Genomic DNA, 19416 nt, shown 5'->3' with positions numbered 1-19416 from the left:
TTCTTTACATGGTTAAAGCTCTCTACAACAGGGCCGGCTCCAGGCACCAGCTTGTCAAGCAGGTGGTTGGGGCGGCCGCTCCGGAGAGGGGCGGCACGTCCAGGTATTCGGCGGCAATTCGGCAGACGGTCCCTCACTCCACCTCGGAGCAAAGGACCTCCCGCCGAATTGCCACCGCAGATCACGATCGCGGCTTTTTTTTTTTTTTTTTTTTTTTTGGCTGTTTGGGGCGGCCAAAACCCTGGAGCCGGCCCTGCTCTACAAACACTGACCATCTTCAATACTGATGCAGAGAAATTAAGTAACTTGCCCACAGGCAAATAGCAACTCAGTTGTTAAACTGGGATTCGAATTTAGCCATTCCCAACCATACATTAAGTCCTCCAAATCACATGGTCTGTCTCTCTCTGCTGTGTTGCAATCTTTAGCACAACTCTCTTTGAAAGCTGTTGGCGTACCGACTATCTGGAGGTGGTGTTTGTTTAGCTCTGTAAAAGATGCCCATGTTTTTTCTGGTAGATATTTGCACAAAAAAACCACTCAATAAAGGGCAACTGAAAGATGAGCAAGAAGGAAAAACATAAGAATTGGAGGTTACTGCAGGTTAAATGGAGCAAGGTAATTTTGCTGTTGTTCCTGTCTGTACATAATTCTGTGTTCAAGTCAACATGCTCCATTAGCCTCTGTTTGCTTCCTGTACTTATTTAGAAGCAGCAAAACCTGAATAATTGAAAGAAATTTACCAACTACGGCCCAACAGTTGCTGTTGGAAGGGGCAGAATTTAAGTCTAGTCTAAGCATCTAAGGAATATGAAAATGATTCATGGCATTATTAAACAATTATAACAGAGATCCCCAAGAATGGCTTGCATCTGTGAGGTTAAAAAATTGCTGTTGTTGAAAAAAGGCATGTTCTTTATGGAAGTGGAATCAATAAGTGATATTCCGAACTTCCTACCCCCTGTCAAGACAACTACAAACATAAAGAGTACTCACAAATGATATCATACCCTGAAGAAATTTCTATGTTAATAAAATGCAATTATGTATTTCCACTTACTATCCAGTCATCAGATCTTTGTGTAGATTGCATTATTTCTTTTTGTGTTTCAAACAGGAAAATAGGAATTGCAGTATCAGACCAGATCTGAGCTCCAGCTAGTCTAGAAGGCAGTCTTTCACAGTAGCCATTACCAGACACTTCAGAAAAAGGAAGACGATACACTGGCTTGGGATAACTTGATCACAAGAAAAGTTTCTTCCCAACTCATCTTAAAGGTTTGCTTAAGTTTGAAGCATAAGGGTTTACACATCCCTTCTAAAACATTTGGTTGGTTGTTTAATTTTTTTAAATCCTTGCCTATATCACTTGGGATGTTCTCATTATCCATATATATAGGTTTTAAAAGAATTTGACATCTAAGCTCTTATACAATTAAATACATTGTGGCAATGAGTTCCACAGGCTAATTATACATGTAAAAAAATCTCCTTTTTAAATGAGCAGCAGCCCTCCATTTGTGCACTTTTAGTCCTCCCCTTCAACTCACACAAGTGTATAAAGCCCCTTTCTCTCCACTAAGAAAAGCTGGATTCGATTTTATCTGAAGCCCATGCCATACAAATATGGTTTTGTCAGTCAGATGAAGTGCCCCTGAAGATTCACACAAGGGGCTTCTTGCCTAGTTTCTCTGCCCAGTATGACCACAACAATTTTGGGCCCTGCTGCCTAGGGAGCTCAGTGCCGTAGAAACAAGGCCTAAGATACAATTAGCACCCACTCCTTTTGCCTTAAATTGCAAACACTTGAGATTTTTTATACAACATATCGGTGTGTGGAAAGTTACTTTGGCATTACAGCCATTTTGTAGAACTTTTTATAGCATTGCTCTAAACCTTTAAATACATGCTTTTAATTCACACCAGACAAGTCAGTCAAAACACACAGCTTTCCCACACTTCCCAGACAAAATAGTGCCATACCTCTCAGCTGGACCATATTTATTAATATGTATATTGCTGTAACATTTACGCACCCCAGCTAGGGATCAGCGCCCCATTGTGCTAGGCACTGTGTACACACACTGAAAAGAAGACAGACTCTGCCTTCAAAAGCTTATAATCTAAGGTCCCCATCCTGTAGAATTATGCATTTGCATAGATGTACACACTGAGGGTAGGTCTACACTTGAGAGAACACACACTGCTCACTCAGCTAGCACAGGCATAAATAGCAGCGTAAATGGTGAAGCACTGCTTAGGCAAATAGAGACATGGCAGAATCCTAGGATATGTATCCTACATGGCTCTCTACAAGCCCAATCAATGCCTCCCATGTCTACACTACTGTTTTTAGCAGCATACTGTCCCACTGCCTCCCCACTTTCAGAACTTTTCCCTGTCACAATGAAAGAGTCTGGCAGTGGGAAAAGGCTCTGGTGGCGGGAGGCGTGTAGCCATACCATATCCTACACGCTGTTGCCAGCATAGACAAGGCATGAGAATAATGCCATTGACTTCAGTGGGACTATGCACAATGAATAGAGTGAAGCACCTGAATAAGTCTTTGAAGAGTCAGAGCTGTCTGAAAAATTTCTGTTGAAACTTTTTGGATGGGCAGTGCACTTTCAGCCAAAACAACTTTCATGATGGTCCAAATTGTTTCCATGTATTGATGCAAATTTGCAAAATGAACATTTTCATTTCATTTTGGGGAAGAAAAACCACACACCCCGACCTCCCCCTTCCTCTGTTTTCCCAGTGTGTGTGTGTGTAGGGAGGGAATATTCAACATATCAATATTTGTAGGTTGGATGCTGAAGTGCAAGGCAGATAACGGTGAAAATGTAGTTTTATGTTCATGGCCCAATTGGATTTTTGGGAATGGGACTGGTTGATACATTAGGATTCCTTAACAGCTCAGTCAACTGCTAAGTCAATGCTTTTATTTTTTTGATTAAGTTGTTAATAAGTTGTGATGCTGGTACTCATGCTGGAGGATGTAGTAATCTATGGCCTAATGACCAACTACATGTGACTATTGTGTACGCTAAGGATTTACTGGTGGGCCAAAACTCTACCTCCAAGTCCAAGCACACCCCAAATTTGAAGGTGAATATGGTCCAAATCTAGACCGAACATCTGATGTTTGGATTCAAAGTGCAGATTTAAGCTTTGGATTCAAACTCCTGAGGTCCCTTCTAGCCCTACATTTTTATAATGGTTTCGAGCTTCCAGGTTTGTAGCCCACTTACTCATCAGAAAGAAGGCTTCACAGAGACATTGCCAAACACCCTTTTTCTGGTATCTTTGTGAGGGGCACTGCCAAGCTTCTCTCCCCCTTTTCCACCCTGGCACCAGGTCAGGCTGATGATTCTTCAGTTTTGTGGGACCTTGGGGCTTTAAAGGGGCAGTAGCTGGTCCGATGCCGCCTACACCGTCACAACCCTACCCACTATGATAGCAAGGAAAAGCAGAGATCACTCCTTGCTGCAGCTTTTTTCACCTCTAAGGCACTCAGGCTGTGGTTGGATATGCAACCAAAACTGCTCAGAGCAAAAAAATATACCAGACAACTGACAACTTATTGAAACACCTTTATGGATAACGGGCACATATTTGCATCCTAGAACATGAGGCTCAGCACTTGTGCAACATTTGAAATGTGGTCCTACTGTTACACAGCATGAGTATCTCCAGGAAACACTCAATAAACAGTCAAAGAATATAAATATAGCAACAACATATACCTTACAATGTTTAGCTTGCTTATTGGATTTCCAATTGAAAGCCAAAAAGGGTAAATGAGTTATCCACTCAGATACACACTGACACAAATGAAAACTCTCCTTCACATTATCTATTCCATAAGTATCTCTTAATTAGAGATATCCAATGAGAAACTCAGTGTTGCATATATTAGTTACAGAATGTGTTATTATATTGATGATCTTCTCGGTGATATTCAAGGTCCAATTTAAAAATTATTGAAGACATTGTACATCACTGGTTGTTAAATGTGATGAGGATACACCCTCACAATAAAATGTATAACTTTTTTATTGTTTTATTTTTTGAGAGCTTTCATAACTTAAAATAGCTGAACTAATCATTTTTATTTTAAATGATTTATATTAACATGGGCTAAGACTTTTAGGTCATGTCAAAATTTACCTTGGAGCAAATTTTTATGGCCAAGTTATATATCCCTGGAAATAAATGCTGACAGACCTCAACAATCAGTGCTGCTATAAAAAGGTGCCCCATAGAAATGCCAAGGTGCTATGAGGGGAAAAAATATCAGTGAAAACCCCAACAAGGATGTTAACAGTGGACTGATAGGTGATCATTAATAATAAAACACGCCGAACACTGCACCATTCCACCACCAAGTAGACGACTTTAACAGCCTAACTAAAAATGAATTATTTCCTAAGGTGATCACGCAGACTAGTTGCCAAGGTTAACGCGATGTGACCGATGCAGTACAATGGTGTGTGTCAGTGCTACAGTTATGAGTACTCTGAGAAGTCTTCCCAGGGAGCACACTGCTTTTCTAAAAAAAAGTGTAAAGTTCATCATACTCACTAGCTTAAGAAGAGTACATTAGAAGTCTATGGAAAATCTAAAAGCTAGCAAACAGAAAGAACAGCAAGAAATTAATAATTCTCTCAGTTTGGTTTTACAATGGAAGACCGATGTTAAGGTCAGACATTATGATCTGTAGAATGGGGTACTGCCTGTACATTGTGGTACCCCACAGGAGTACCCCAGTGCAGTACCCCATTGTATAAATTTGGAGAGTGCACAGAGGAGAGCAACAAAAATGACATAAGGTTTAGAAAACCTGACCTATGAAGAAAGGTTAAAATAACTGGGCATGTTTAGTCTTGAGAAAAGACAATCAAGGGAGGACCTGATAACAATCTTCAAATACGTTAAGGACTATTATCTAAGGACGACTGTGATCAATTGTTCTCCACGTCCACTGAAGTTAGGATAAGAAGCAATGGGATTAATCTGCAGCAAGGGAGATTCAGGTTAGCTATTAGGAAATACTTTTTAGCTACAAGCAGTTAAGCTGTGAAATAGGCTTTCAAGGGATGTTGTGAATCCTCGTTCCTGGAGGTTTTTAAGAACAGGTTAGATAAACACCTGTCAGGGATGGCCTCAGAATACTTGGCCCTGCCTCATGACAGAGGGACTAGATGACCTCTTGATCTTCCTTCCAGCCCTACATTTCTATGAGTGCACAGGTATGAATTTCACCCACCTACAAGCCTATGCATCACTTCAGTCCCATTAAAATGCTCAAGATAGGACATTATGTAAAACCCAAGTGGTGCATAGGCCCTCTGTTATTAAATTTAGAATCATAGAATCATAGAATATCAGGGTTGGAAGGGACCTCCGGAGGTCATCTAGTCCAACCCCCTGCTCAAAGCAGGACCAATTCCCAACTAAATCATCCCAGCCAGGGCTTTGTCAAGCCGGGCCTTAAAAACCTCCAAGGAAGGAGATTCCACCACCTCCCTAGGTAAAGCATTCCAGTGCTTCACCACCCTCCTAGTGAAATAGTGTTTCCTAATATCCAACCTAGACCTCCCCGACTGCAACTTGAGACCATTGCTCCTTGTTCTGTCATCTGCCACCACTGAGAACAGCCGAGCTCCATCCTCTTTGGAACCCCCCTTCAGGTAGTTGAAAGCAGCTATCAAATGCCCCCTCATTCTTCTCTTCTGCAGACTAAACAATCCCAGTTCCCTCAGCCTCTCCTCATAAGTCATGTGCTCCAGACCCCTAATCATTTTTGTTGCCCTCCACTGGACTCTTTCCAATATTTCCACATCCTTCTTGTAGTGTGGGGCCCAAAACTGGACACAGTACTCCAGATGAGGCCTCACCAATGTCGAATAAAGGGGACCGATCACGTTCCTCGATCTGCTGGCAATGCCCCTACTTATACAGCCCAAAATGCCGTTAGCCTTCTTGGCAACAAGAGCACACTGTTGACTCATATCCAGCTTCTCGTCCACTGTGACCCCTAAGTCCTTTTCTGCAGAACTGCTACCTAGCCATTCGGTCCCTAGTCTGTAGCAGTGCATAGGATTCTTCCGTCCTAAGTGCAGGACTCTGCACTTGTCCTTGTTGAATCTCATCAGGTTTTTTTTTTTGGCCCAATCCTCTAATTACTCTGAGAGAAGTACAAGAGGGAGCTGAAGTAGCACAGTCCACCCCCTTTAACACCAGGTCATAATTATCATACACATAGTGCATGAATGGTCACTACCAGCTGCCTGATATAAGTGGCAAGAATGCCAACATTAGCCTACCCCAAATTTTAGTGTGTTGGTTCCTATCTCTAGCCCACTCACGATAATCTAGATTTTTATATTGCTCTCATAACCATGATACCTGAACAATTAGAATAGGATCAGTCTACCATCTACCAATATATACTATCTTTAATCAGAAAAAGAAACAAGCAATTAAAAAAAGAGACATGTTTTGGGAATAAAGGAATGTAATTTCGGGGGGGGGGGGTTACGGGTCAAATGCCATTTTTATGTGGGATCATTTGTCCCATTCATTTGTAGGAATAAGGCACCCACTTCTTATCATTACCCATGTCAACAGCTATATCACGTTGGTATTTTGAAATTATAGTTGCAGCAGTGCTGTAGTCAATATGGAAAGAAATAGATTTTAATCACTTGATATTGGTAAATAAAAGTTTTACATATACCTGTGTGGAAGTAGAGCAAGAACTGACAGGGATTTGAAGGGGATTTCAATGCAAACAGTCTTTTCTGTGAGCAAGAGTCAGGCTAGCTGTAACCCTAATGCGTGATTTGTAGAAGCGAGGATTGTGTGAGGCGAGTGGGAAAGAACTGTGTGAGAAGTTGTTGCGACCTTGTGTAGATAAATATGGAATGTAGACTAGAGTCTAAATAAGTGAGAAAAATAAGATATCAGGATGACCTATGTATAAACAAAATGCAGCTGTTGCTTATTACTGTATGTAACAAAAGGTATAAATGCTTGCTGTAATTGTTTACCTGTAGAGAGACCTGCCTAGGAGGGGGAAACCCTGTGTCCTAGTGCACTCTCTCCCTCTATGCAATTGCTTGAGAATAAAGTATCTGATTTGCTGCACCCAAAAAAGAGAGTGAGAACTCTGTTTTTCTCTGACACCTGGTCCAACTCCAAAACCTTACTCTAAATGTACATGAAATCAATAGGCATTTTGAGGTGATGTATTTGTGCCCTTTTGAAATGAGAGCAAGATAAGGACATTTATCTTTTCATTATAAGGGCAAGTTAGATGATGACCAATAGGTGAATGAAAGTGAACTTTCAGCTTAAAGGTATCTACCCTCCACAGTTCAATATTCCAGTGAACAAATGATCCCACTTAAAAATTATTGACTGAAATAAGCAAATAGAAGGATATAGTTTAGAGAGGCCTGACTTCTCAAGAATTAAACAAGTACAAACATTGTCAAGTTTTCAGGTCATATGTTTCTTATTTGAATGTGTGTGCAATTTTGATCACAAGGAAAAGACATAGTTAACGTTAGCTTTGTTAGGCAGACATTTTTAATCCAAAAGTATTCAACACACGTAGAATAAGGGCTTTCTTCAACTCTGAGAACAAAGGTATTTGTTACCATAAATTTATCAGGCTACATAGATCTCTGGGGTAACAGAGGTGTAATTGCACCAGAAGTGTAATGGGTCCATTACATTTTTGTCATAATATATTATAATCCCATGTAGAAAAATGTTTCTCTAAACATAATGTAGAGGTAATTCCATAGGAAAGACTTTCAAAACTTTCCCCACATATAGGGAGGAAAGCCAGAACACAATGATCTGTTCTTGATCAGAGATGAGATGTGTGCTCAGGGCAACTGTATTTTCCTAGAACAGTGGTTCCCAAACTTGTTCAGCCGCTTGTGCAGGGAAAGCCCCTGGCGGGCCGGGCCGGTTTGTTTACCGGCCGCGTCCGCAGGTTCGGCCAATCGCGGCTCCCAGTGGCCGTGGTTCACTGCTCCAGGCCAATGGGAGCTGCTGGAAGCGGCAGCCAGTACGTCCCTCAGCCCGCGCCGCTTCCAGCAGCTCCCATTGGCCTGGAGCAGCGAACCGCGGCCACTGGGAGCCGCGATCAGCCGAACCTGCGGACGCGGCAGGTACACAAACCGGCCCAGCCCGGCCCGCCAGGGGCTTTCCCTGCACGAGCGGCGGAACAAGTTTGGGAACCACTGGCTTAGAAGGGACATATAATTGAACTAAAAACAAATCCAGTAGAGGTCTCTCTGGATATAGTTGGGTACTGCGAGGGAGAGATAAGTGTTGTGTACTGTGCATGCATAGTATTAAGAGACAAGAGACTGAAGCATGACTTGAAAAGTAATGAATTGAATATTGAATGCCTGAAGCATCTGCCCCAGAGAGTGTAATAAATGAGGTCAGTTAGTTAGAAAGGGCCCAATAATAATGTGGTATGGGCTGCTCTCTCCCAAGTACAGTTTTTCTGTCTTGTGGAAGCAATTAAAAATCCTCCAGTGGCTATTTAAGGAATTTCTGAGGGGAAAAATAATACAGCTGTATTACTTTTACACAAAAGATTGTTTAAAGTCTTTTTGGATTTAAAAGTTACTGTGTCCCCTGTGTTGATGAGCCATCGGACTGAATAATCATAAACACAGAAAGCATTGGACTACGGTACCCAAGCACATTCTTAAATCAGTGTTCACAGGATAAGTCAAAGCTGATTTCTGGAAGTATTTAACACCTTTCCCATTTTGCCTTTTTTTAAAACTTTCATTTCTGTGCAACATATTGAAGTAGTTACATCATTTTGTAGTACCTTTCTATTTGTGTGCCTTTAAACAGCAAACTGAAAACCCACCATGCTGTTCTGTCACACTCAGAACTTTCATTAGTTTCAATGTTGTGCCTACATAATGGCTGCAGGGTATGGTCCAGAGGGTTTAAGCCTCAAATCTGCAAATACACGTCTGGTCTACACTATAGACCTATATCAGTATAACTATGTCACTCAGGGGTGTAAAAAATCCAAACCCTTTGAGCGACTGATCTAACCTCCATGTAGACAGCGCTGTGTTAGCGGGAGTGCTTCTCATGCTGACATAGCTACCGCCTCTTGGAGAGGTGGATTAACTACACTGACAGGAGAGCTATCTCCCATCAGTTTAGAGCATCTTCATTAAAGCACTACAGCGGCACAGGTGCAGCATTTTATGTGTAGACATGGAGATAGGCATATGAGTAGTCACGTTAACTATACTCATGTGAGGAATGCCACTGAGGTCAAACGTGCACAAGAGTTTGCAGGACCAGGGGGATGGTCTTTTATATATTTCATTTGATTATAATGAACCTTCATGTGCAGAAAAGCATTAGTGTTTGAGAGAAAACGTTATTAATGTATGTATTGTACTTGGATTTATTGACACTGCAGCTTTTATTTATTCATTTAAGTAAAAGGAATTGGAAAACAGAAGCCATGAATAAGTAGCTATAAAAATTTAATAGTCTAAATGCTTATGAAGAAGAGATGTTAATATACCCCATTCAACTTTTTTTTATTACAAGGACAGCTATTCTTTCCATATTCCTGAATACATATGTATATTATTTACACACATTGTGAACTTGAGAATAAGAGCATAGTATGCTTTTTGAAGCATGGAAAAGTAACTGGCACCAGTATTAGAATAAGTTTCAAGAAGTGTGGAAATACAATATTCCTCTGACAGACTTGTGATATCAAAAGGATATAATATCTCCATACTTTTGATCTAAAACTTGTTTTTGGTGAATTTCTCTATTGCTTGGAGGCATTGTACTAAAATAGATTTGAAAATCTCCCTAGAGTAGGAGATTGTGTCTGTCTCACTATTTTTCTCTTCCTTTTGTTAGTTTTAGGAATGGACTGGTAATGTGACTTCAGTACAGACAGGATAATTCTAACAAATGTCTTTGCACACTCTAGAAGGCCTTCTCTACAGTTTCATATCCTCATGCTAAATGGTGGCTGTTATTTTTAAATGATCTCTATTATCTTTGATTGAAATTTTGGTATTTTGTTTCTTTATATTTTCATGTCCTCATGCATTTAAGGTAAAGGAACTGGAAAGCAGAAGCCATTAATAACAAATGTAAAGTTCACACAAAGCCCTGACTTGGCAGTCCTCCGTCAGTTTCTTCATCTGTAAGATGGGACTAATGATACTAACCTCCTTTACGAGTTCTACATAAAAAGTATGGACTTTTTCTTATTATTACTGAAGTTAGTGACACTGCATGTGGTAGTCAGAAAAATTCAAGGTGCCAGTCCTGCAATCTGACCTGTGCGGTAAACTCCAGGGCCCACTGACTTCACTGGGACTCCATGCAGCGGATTGTAGGACCAGTGTTCAAGTAACAAAAATGTTCCCCATGCTGCAAATTGTTGCACATGCATGGAATCCTACTGACCCCTTTGGGACTCTGCTTGTGTGCAGGGATCCACCTGAATATAACAAGTGGTAGGATTGGAGCTTAAGGGTTTGTAGAACTGCTCCTTTACACTGGGAAATCTTGTGTGTAACTCCACAAGTGTTGCGGGAGGAGGGAAATCAGTGTTAAAATGCCCACAAATAAAACAACAACACAGTACCACATGAAAACAGCCAAATGTTCTCATGAAAAATTTCTGTAAGAATCTCCTATAAATATTCCAGTGACAAGAGTTTAGAAGTACACAGTTTGAATAACATATGATCTTGTTACCAAAAAGTGTAATGAGTGTAATGATAGCAATAGAATTCACAGAAAATGTACAAATCAAAATTCAATTAGTGAATTCGACATAGGCACCATACCTTCATTCACATTTTCTTCAAGCTTCTGATCCAGTCTGGTATCAGCTTTCATGAAAATTAGAATCATCATTGTCTTCAAATCAGATTCCATCTGATTGTACTGTATTAAATATAGAAAGTTTATCTGTAACATTAAAACAACAAAAAGTTACCCTTACACTTGCAAGCAAGAGGTGATGCTTTCCCTGAAATTTGACTTTATGTTTGCAAGGAAAAGAGAGTGGGTGCTTCATTCTGCAAGCCTAACATTTCTTGCTTGTAGAGTAATATTAGAAAAACTTCACCAATTATTTTAGAATGGAGACCCAGCCATTGGAAAGTTCAAAGGCCACAAGAAAATTGCACCCCATGAAAGCAGCTTTACTGGCATTTTTGGATTCCAAAAGAAGGAGAAAAGCTGCCACTCCTAACCAACCCCCTGATACCTGCAACATGCTCTCAGTGGGTAGATCTGTGCACCCATTCATGGGCCTCTATGAAGACTTATGTGTCTTGCTATACTGACCCTGTTGAAGAATCAGGGCCTGAAGCCCCAGCTCTGCAATTGCATATACACATGAGTAATTTTACTAATATGACCATTTCACTGAACCTTATGGAACCATTCATATGACTAAAGTTAAGCACCTGCATAAGGCCCCAATCCTGACTTCAAAGTGGCTCTGGGCAGGCACAGTGTCTACCTATGTGCAGTCAGTTACAAGATCAGGAATTTGATGTTTGTAGGATTGGAGTTCAAGTGATGTTTAGTCTTTATCTATCAGAGGGAACACACTAGCTAGATAGCAGTAGCTCATTCTTTTCCTTACAATAAATTGAGGCTCAATCCCCATATGATTAGGCAAATACAAAACTTTCAGGTTTAACAAAGTTTTCCAGGATCTCATTCATCCTGAGCATTTCCCCAAGTTAAACACTTGAGCAGAACCTGCAGAACACGTTCTAATTTCCTGTATATCCTTTTACAAGTTTCAGCCAGTATCTTCTACAGTCTTCAGACAAATGTAACATTCTAACTTACTTGAAAGGGCACCTTCCACACCCGACCCTGTCCTGCCAGGAATGGAAAGGAAAGCTCCCTCTTCTACCACTGAAGCTGCAAAGTCTATTGTGCTGTCTCTGGCATGGCACTAGAAGCAGCTGAGATAACAGAGGCCCCACCTGCTTCATCTAGTGACTCAAATAACTGGTGAAGCCTCTGTGGTTGAGTATCAGAGGGGTAGCCGTGTTAGTCTGAATCTGTAAAAAGCAACAGAGGGTCCTGTGGCACCTTTAAGACTAACAGAAGTATTGGGAGCATAAGCTTTCGTGGGTAAGAACCTCACTTCTTCAGATGCAAGCAAGTGTGGTTGAGTAACACCAGAAAAAAAAATCTATTTAGCCTCTTAAAGTAGGAAGCTTTAGGAGAAGTGGAAAAGCTTTATTTATATCTTAAAGAAAAACAGAGGAAAAATATACACACAACAAACATCAGTGTTGTCTAGAAAGAACAGACTAGTTAAGCAGCTTTTGTTCGATCACTCATCTTGCTTTAAATTTCTTCATAAAAAAATATGAATATCCCCTATCTGATGAAAAGCGTGTTGAGAATTTCAGCATTCTTTTGGCCATGCACACTCCCATCTTCTAAAAATACACAATTATTTTAAAAATAATAAATTTTCTTTGAATATTAAAAGCATCAAGAGTTTTAAAATTCTAAACATGCTCTCCCCCTCCCCCTGCAGCGCCTCCCATCCACTGGCAGCCCCGCCGATCAACTCCTCCTCCTCCCTCCCCCGCCCCCATTCTCTTTAAAGCCCTACCCATGACTTGGGCAGCCAAACATCTAACTTCCTCTGGTTCCTGGATCACAAGCAAAGATACTACAGCCTGGACATAGGTGCCTATCTCTGTGATAAAGGCAGGGCTTAGCACACATCTCCCCAGGCTAAATTAGATGGCTCCCCACCTAGCATGTTGGCTTTATGAATCATATTCTAAGGTGCCTATCTTTTCCCATGTTTTGTATAGGGAGCCTAGGTGCCTAACTCAGGTATTCTACACTACAAGCATTGTAGTGCAGACACTTATTACAATGATAGAAGGGTTGTTTTTTTTCCCCATTGCTGAGTAAATCCATCCCCTTGAGAGACAGTAATTAGCTCAATAAAAGAATTCTGTCAACCTAGTGGTGTCTACAGTGGGACTTAGGTCAACTTACTGAAATCTGCCATGGATGTGACTGAGTGTTGTAGCTAAATTGACATAAGTTTTGGGTTTAGACCAGGCCATAGGCTTTGTGGATCACAGTGTTATTCTAGTGATTTCTGGATCCCACCCTAAATTCCTTGAGGGTGTCATCTTAGAAGTGTATAATTAAGAGTGCCATGATTCTGGGAGGTTCTGGTCTTCAGGACTCTACCTCAGGTCAATTTTTCTTTGGGAAAGAGGATTATTCACAAGAATTACAAGCATGCATAAGTGTCTCTCTCTTTTTTGTCTCTATGGGACATCCCACCCTCTGGGTGCTATGTAAATAATAATTAAAAATTAGAAATACAATTTAAAAATGTTTTCCTAGCCTTTGAAAGGGATAAAGAGGTAAGCTAGTACAAGTGGCTGTTTTGTATAAGGATAGATATAAAATATACATATTTATTCAGAATTTCTGTCCCTCACCTTGATCTTGTTTTTCATTCTGCCCACTCTCTCATCCAATTTCCATCCTATTTTTTCCTGCTCCATTTTTCTCAGTCTTGTGCCAGCAGAATACCAACTGAGTACACTTCGCATTTCCAAACAGATTTGAGTGTTTATTAAATTACACAAAATGCCTTTCCATAACACTGAATTTTGTAAATATTTACAACAAATGACAGTGCAAAGGTTTATAAAATGCTAAATTTACAGGAAACTTTAAAAAACAGGCAAACAAAAAACCCTGTTTGTAATTTGTTTTTCACTTTAAGCATACCTGGAAAAATGAGTAGAAAATGTGCAATAGGTTGAAACTGTCAAGCTCCACTCAGTATTCATCAGAGAAGCTTCAGGCACTCCGTTTGGGATAATTTGCAAAAGGACATGATTCAGTAGAGTGTGATTGCATGAAAAAAATCAGTCAAATAGTATTCACAAAGTAACTTGAAAACCAGTGTGGTGCAGTTTGAATGTGATTCTGTGAGGAGTTTAGCAGTTAGTGAAAATGTCAATTTCAAATGGGAGCTCTTTCACTGTTAAAGCTATCCAATTGAAATGCAATACATATATTTAACATCCCAGGCCTAAACATTTGGTATAATATGTCTCTAATTTTGACATTCAAGGAGTGTTCAATTTTTTTAGGCCTTGTGTCATTTATTTAATTTCATAAGTGAACTGTAATTTGCAAAAAAGCTAACGTGATCATGACATTCCAGCAAAGAACCAAGAGTCCCTTGTTCTTACATCCAGCTTGAGCTTCCCTTCTTTTCTTTGTGCCTCATTTTGTGCCTGTAAAAAATTACTGAAAAGTATATTTTCTACCTGTGCTGAGACTTCCTGGATAATCCATCTCCTCTGAAAATAAATCCCTTTAAGACATAATGAGATCTGGATTATCAAATATAGCCCACACAATTATTTATCAACAAGGAAAGTCCTACCTCCTCTTACCATGAATTGCCAATTCTGCTCATACTGCCTAAAGCATAGAACAAAACATAGGATTTTCCCCGATTTTCAGAGCACTCTGTGTGCCCCTCATTCTCCCTGTCCCATACCAGCAGCTCTGTGTTCACTCCCTTCCCTCTTCCCCCAGGTCCTCCAATCCCCTTCATGGCAGGGGTTGTGTGCCCCCCATTTTCCCCCATCCCAGGAGTTCTGTCTGTGCCCCGTTTCCCTCTTTCCTCCATGCCACTCTCTACCCCACACCAGAGTCACCCATCTTACCCCTGCCAGGGGCTCTGTATGCCCCATTTCCTCCCCCCCCCCCATTCCAGGTGATCTGTGTCCCCCATGGCTCCCCCTCCACCCATTCCAGGGTCTCTCATTTTCCCCCCATGACAAGGGCTCTATGTGAACCCTCATTACCCCCTTTTCTCCCTTCTTTCCTATGATAGGGGCTCTGTTGGTCCCCCCACTCCCTCTTCCACCCAAGATAAGGGTTCTGCGTACCCTCTTCTCCCCTTCTCAAATACAAGAATCCCCCAATCTCTTCCCCACCAGGGATTCTGTGTCCCTGATTTCCCTCTACCCCCATACCAGGATCCCCAGTTCTTCCTGTCCCTCCATGCCAGAACCTGTGTACATACCTGTATTCTCCCCTTCTACCCCCATGGCCCTCACCCCCTCTTCCTCCTCAATTATTTTGCTTTATCTCTAGGAGATAAGTCATTCACAGTATCAACATGTTATACTCCTTAGAGGGTAAGCAGAGATGGGGTATTGTTTTGCTGGAAGGCGTTAATGAGCACCATCAACCAATTGTTTGATCTATGGACACTTGCAGAGGTACTTGAAGCTGTGGCTATACTAAAGAGCTGTCAGGGCTTCATGTGCCCCCCACCCCCTTTCAGTTTTCAGATTTCCCCCCCAAAAAATCAATAGGGTGCTGAATATCTGCAACCCCCACTGAAGTCTGTGGAAGTGCAGGTGCTCAGCCCCTCTCCAGCTTTGACCCATGGATTTGACATTAAATGCTAAATCCTTGGTATTAATGAGGAAGAGGGAGCTATAAAATAATCTTGCAAGTCTTTACATATCACCAGTCTGCCTCAGGAATTCTTAGAATTTTTCCTAAGGGGACCACATTTTAATGGGCCATCTATCAAGTTTAGGAACATATATGGCTCCCACAGTATATGATTACTTCACATTTTTTAAATTAATTTAATGTGTTTTTCCCCCCACTACACCTCTGTGAGCTAGGGAAATACTATTATTCTCATTTTATAGCTGGGAAACAGAGAAATCAAGTGACTTGCCCACGGTCATGCAGAGAGTTTGTAGCAAAGCAGGGAAATCAACCCTGTTCTCCAGAGTCCCACAGCAATACCTTAACCACTGGACCACCCTTCCTCCCAAAGGGACTCTCTATCTCTTCTATGATCCAGGACATCCTTAAATGGATAGCACTAGGAAATAAAACAATATTCGAAAATAATGTACTGTATGTAGCGGTGTTTTAATTGAATTTAACAGCAGGAAACAAGGAGGGGAAACCATCATCACATGTCTAGCCAGCTCTCCTCCGACCACCAGCAAGATACCTGCAGAATACTAGTTGTTCATACAGCATAGTTCAGCAACCTCTGTTAACACCATTTAAAGTTCCAAAGAAGTCACATACTCTTCAAGGAATATAGCTAACAGTACTGCTTTTTAAACATGCAGGGCCGGCTCTAGGTTTTTTGCCGCCCCCAAGCAAAAAAAACAACAACTCTGAGAGCACAACTGTTGAAGCAAAAAAAACAGGTGGCTGGAGTGCCGCCCTTGAAATTTAGGCCACCCTAAGCACGTGCTTGGTTTGCTGGTGCCCAAAGTCAGTCCTGTAAACATGGCTTTCCAGGAGGGTATTCCAGTGTCAGCCAATAAATGAGTAAGTAAATATACATCGACATCACTCAAATGATGTTTCCAGAAGTAATAAATATGTCCCCAAAATGCCCAGTTCTACACTATGGGATAGCAGTTATTCGTATTCCTATAAATCCTTAAAGAGACGAAGGTATAGGGCTGGATATATTGTAGCAGGAGTCATGAAAGCACCGTGTTATTGGAAAGGGCAGGAGACCCAGAACTAATAGGAAGAACCAAAGAAGCAGATAATGATAGAATCATAACATGGACAATACCATAAATTGCCTGTGTGCAAGACATTAATCTTTTCAAAGATGCTGCAGCATGCCTTATAGAAGATGATATGTTATCCAAAGTAATCTTTTCAGTGTTTTGTGTTGCCATATTAACAAGGAACACATTGGGTTCTTTCTCCTCACCTCAGCAAGTTTATTTGATGTCATGCCAGATTCTCAGTTTGTTACTGCTGATGAAGTCTAATATTTCAGTGTTAATGTGTTATCTCAAGAAAAGAAACTATTTAGAATATAGATGTGACAAACTACCTCAAATCAACACAAACTACCATATTTAGGAGTCATATTCTTTCCCGTTAAAGTAAAATGTTCCATCAGCTGTAGTGAAGGAGAGCTATAATGACATTAATTGTCCCATCAAAATTAATTACAGGTGAGCATTCCCTAAGGATATTGCAGATGATACAATACAGATCATGTTTCCTACGTAATTAAGGTAATCTGCACCCCAGCTATCCAGTAAGTTCTGTATCCTGTGCAATTTTCATCAGCTGGGGAACTGACTAACAGTACCCAGTTTTTTCAGTTAGAAGTTTCTAGATGGTAAATTTCCATTCTGAACAAGAGTAGGGAGTTATCAAACTGATTATCTTGAATATGAGGGGCCAAATTATCTGATCAATGAACTCCACTTTGCACCTCATGAGTGCACAGGCGACAACTTTTTTCGGCACTGGTGGGTGCTCGCGCTCCCTCCGCCCCTTGCCCCCCCTGCTTCTGGCCCCACCCCGACTCCACCCCTGCCTCAAAGTCCCCACCCCAACTCTGCCCCTCCCTGCCCCTATTGGATCCCTCCCCAAATCCCCGCCCTGGCCCCGCCTCCTCTCCCAAGCACGCCGTGTTCCCTCTCCTCCCCCCGCCCTCCCAGGCTTGCCATGAGAAACAACTGTTTCGCGGCGCCAAGCGCTGGGAGGGAGGGGGGAGAAGCAGGATGCAGCAGCGTGCTCAGGGAAGGTGGCAGAGCGGCGGCGGAGGTGAGCTGGGGTGGGGAGCTGCCGGTGGGTGCAGAGCACCCACCAATTTTTCCTCATGGGTGCTCCAACCCCGGAGCACCCACAGAGTCGGCACCTATGCATGAGTGCAAAGTGGATTTGAAGCACTTAAAGCTGGAGATGGCCTTCAGAGCATTTACCCTATACAGAGGCTCTCTCCTCCAATGAAAAGCTGATGTTGGCAGCTATGCATCAACTGCCACCCTACATAAAGCATAAGTGTGGGGAGTGGGTGTGTGAGGATATTTGCCCTATACAGAGGCTCTCTCCTCCAATGAAAAGCTGATGGCCATAGGCGCCGACTCTGTGGATGGTCCGGTGCTGGAGCACTCATGGGGAAAAATTAGTGGGTACTTGCAGCCACCGGCAGCACGCTCTGAGAGGGAGGGGAAGGAGTTGGAATATTGGCAGGGAAGGAGCAGAGCAGGGGTGGGGACTTTGGGGAAGGGGTTGGAATTGGGGTGGGAAAGGGGTGAAGAGAGGCAGGGCAGGGGCGGGGCCTCATGGAAGGGGTGGAGTGGGGCAGGGCCAGGGGCAGAGTGGGGGTCGAGCACCCACAGGAAAGAGGGGAAGTCAGCGCTTATGGCTGAGGCTGATTGGCTGGCTGCTGATTTTGAGATACAAGTGCAATTGGAGGGGTGCAGGGGGAGGATATTTGAATCAGGGAGGCTTTGAAAGAGCATTTTGATAATGATTCCCAGTAATGTGTCTTTATGTGATGCATTAAGCCAAGCAATGTTTACTTGCCACCTTAAATTACCGCGTACTACTTGCTTTCTGAGCATTAATTGTAGTAAGCAAATATTCCTACCTATAGCCCCTGTGTTTCAATATCAGCACTGACCGATGTGTGTATGTCACCAAAAAAGACTCATTTTATTTAAAAGACTCAAGTTTTATAACAGGAAAAAATATAAATTTTTGGTCAAACAGAGGATATGGCAATAAGGGAAGGAACAGTTAGGGCTCTCACAGCTGTGTGTAACTCCAACTTTTGTTGGGAAACCAGTTATATATGGAGATATACCTATCTCATAGAACTGGAAAGGACCTTGAAAGGTCATTGAGTCCAGCCCCCTGCCTTCACTAGCAGGACCAAGTACTGATTTTGCCCCAGATCCCTAAGTGGCCCCCTCAAGAATTGAACTCACAACCCTAGATTTAGCAGGCCAATGCTCAAACCACTGAGCTATCCCTCACTCCCTCTTCCTAAGCGTGAATTGCACAGGGTACTGTGAGGGACCAGGACTACTCAAGGAATGTGCTGGGGAGTTTGGGGAGGGCAATCGAGCCCGACATCTCACTCCTAAGGGTAACCCAGGATGCAAAGGAACATCTCATGCATGAGTGCAGCTTCAGACCAACTCCATATGTTGCTTGCCTGTGTCTCGCTTTGTTCCTTGTGGAAATAATTGCCAGTTGGTACAGTAGCTCTGCCAAGGAACCTTCGGCAGAGGATTGCAGTCTACCTACAGGAAATTTTCCTAGAGATCTCTATGGAGGATTCCTGGGACATCCCCGTGTACATTAACAAACTTTTTTGTCGTGGCTCCACTGCATAGATGGACAGGCTCTGTTGTTAATTTCTATCCCTTACTCCCCCTCTACCATATAACTAAGTACATGAGACCTCAATCTGCTCCCACCATGCAGCATCAAAGCAAAACTAGTACTTACCGGAACTCCCCTTTCCTGCAT

This window comes from Emys orbicularis, chromosome 1 (genome assembly GCF_028017835.1).
Source record: "Emys orbicularis isolate rEmyOrb1 chromosome 1, rEmyOrb1.hap1, whole genome shotgun sequence".
NCBI classification, from domain to species: domain Eukaryota; kingdom Metazoa; phylum Chordata; order Testudines; family Emydidae; genus Emys; species Emys orbicularis.
Note: the sequence above shows the minus strand (reverse complement) of the source record.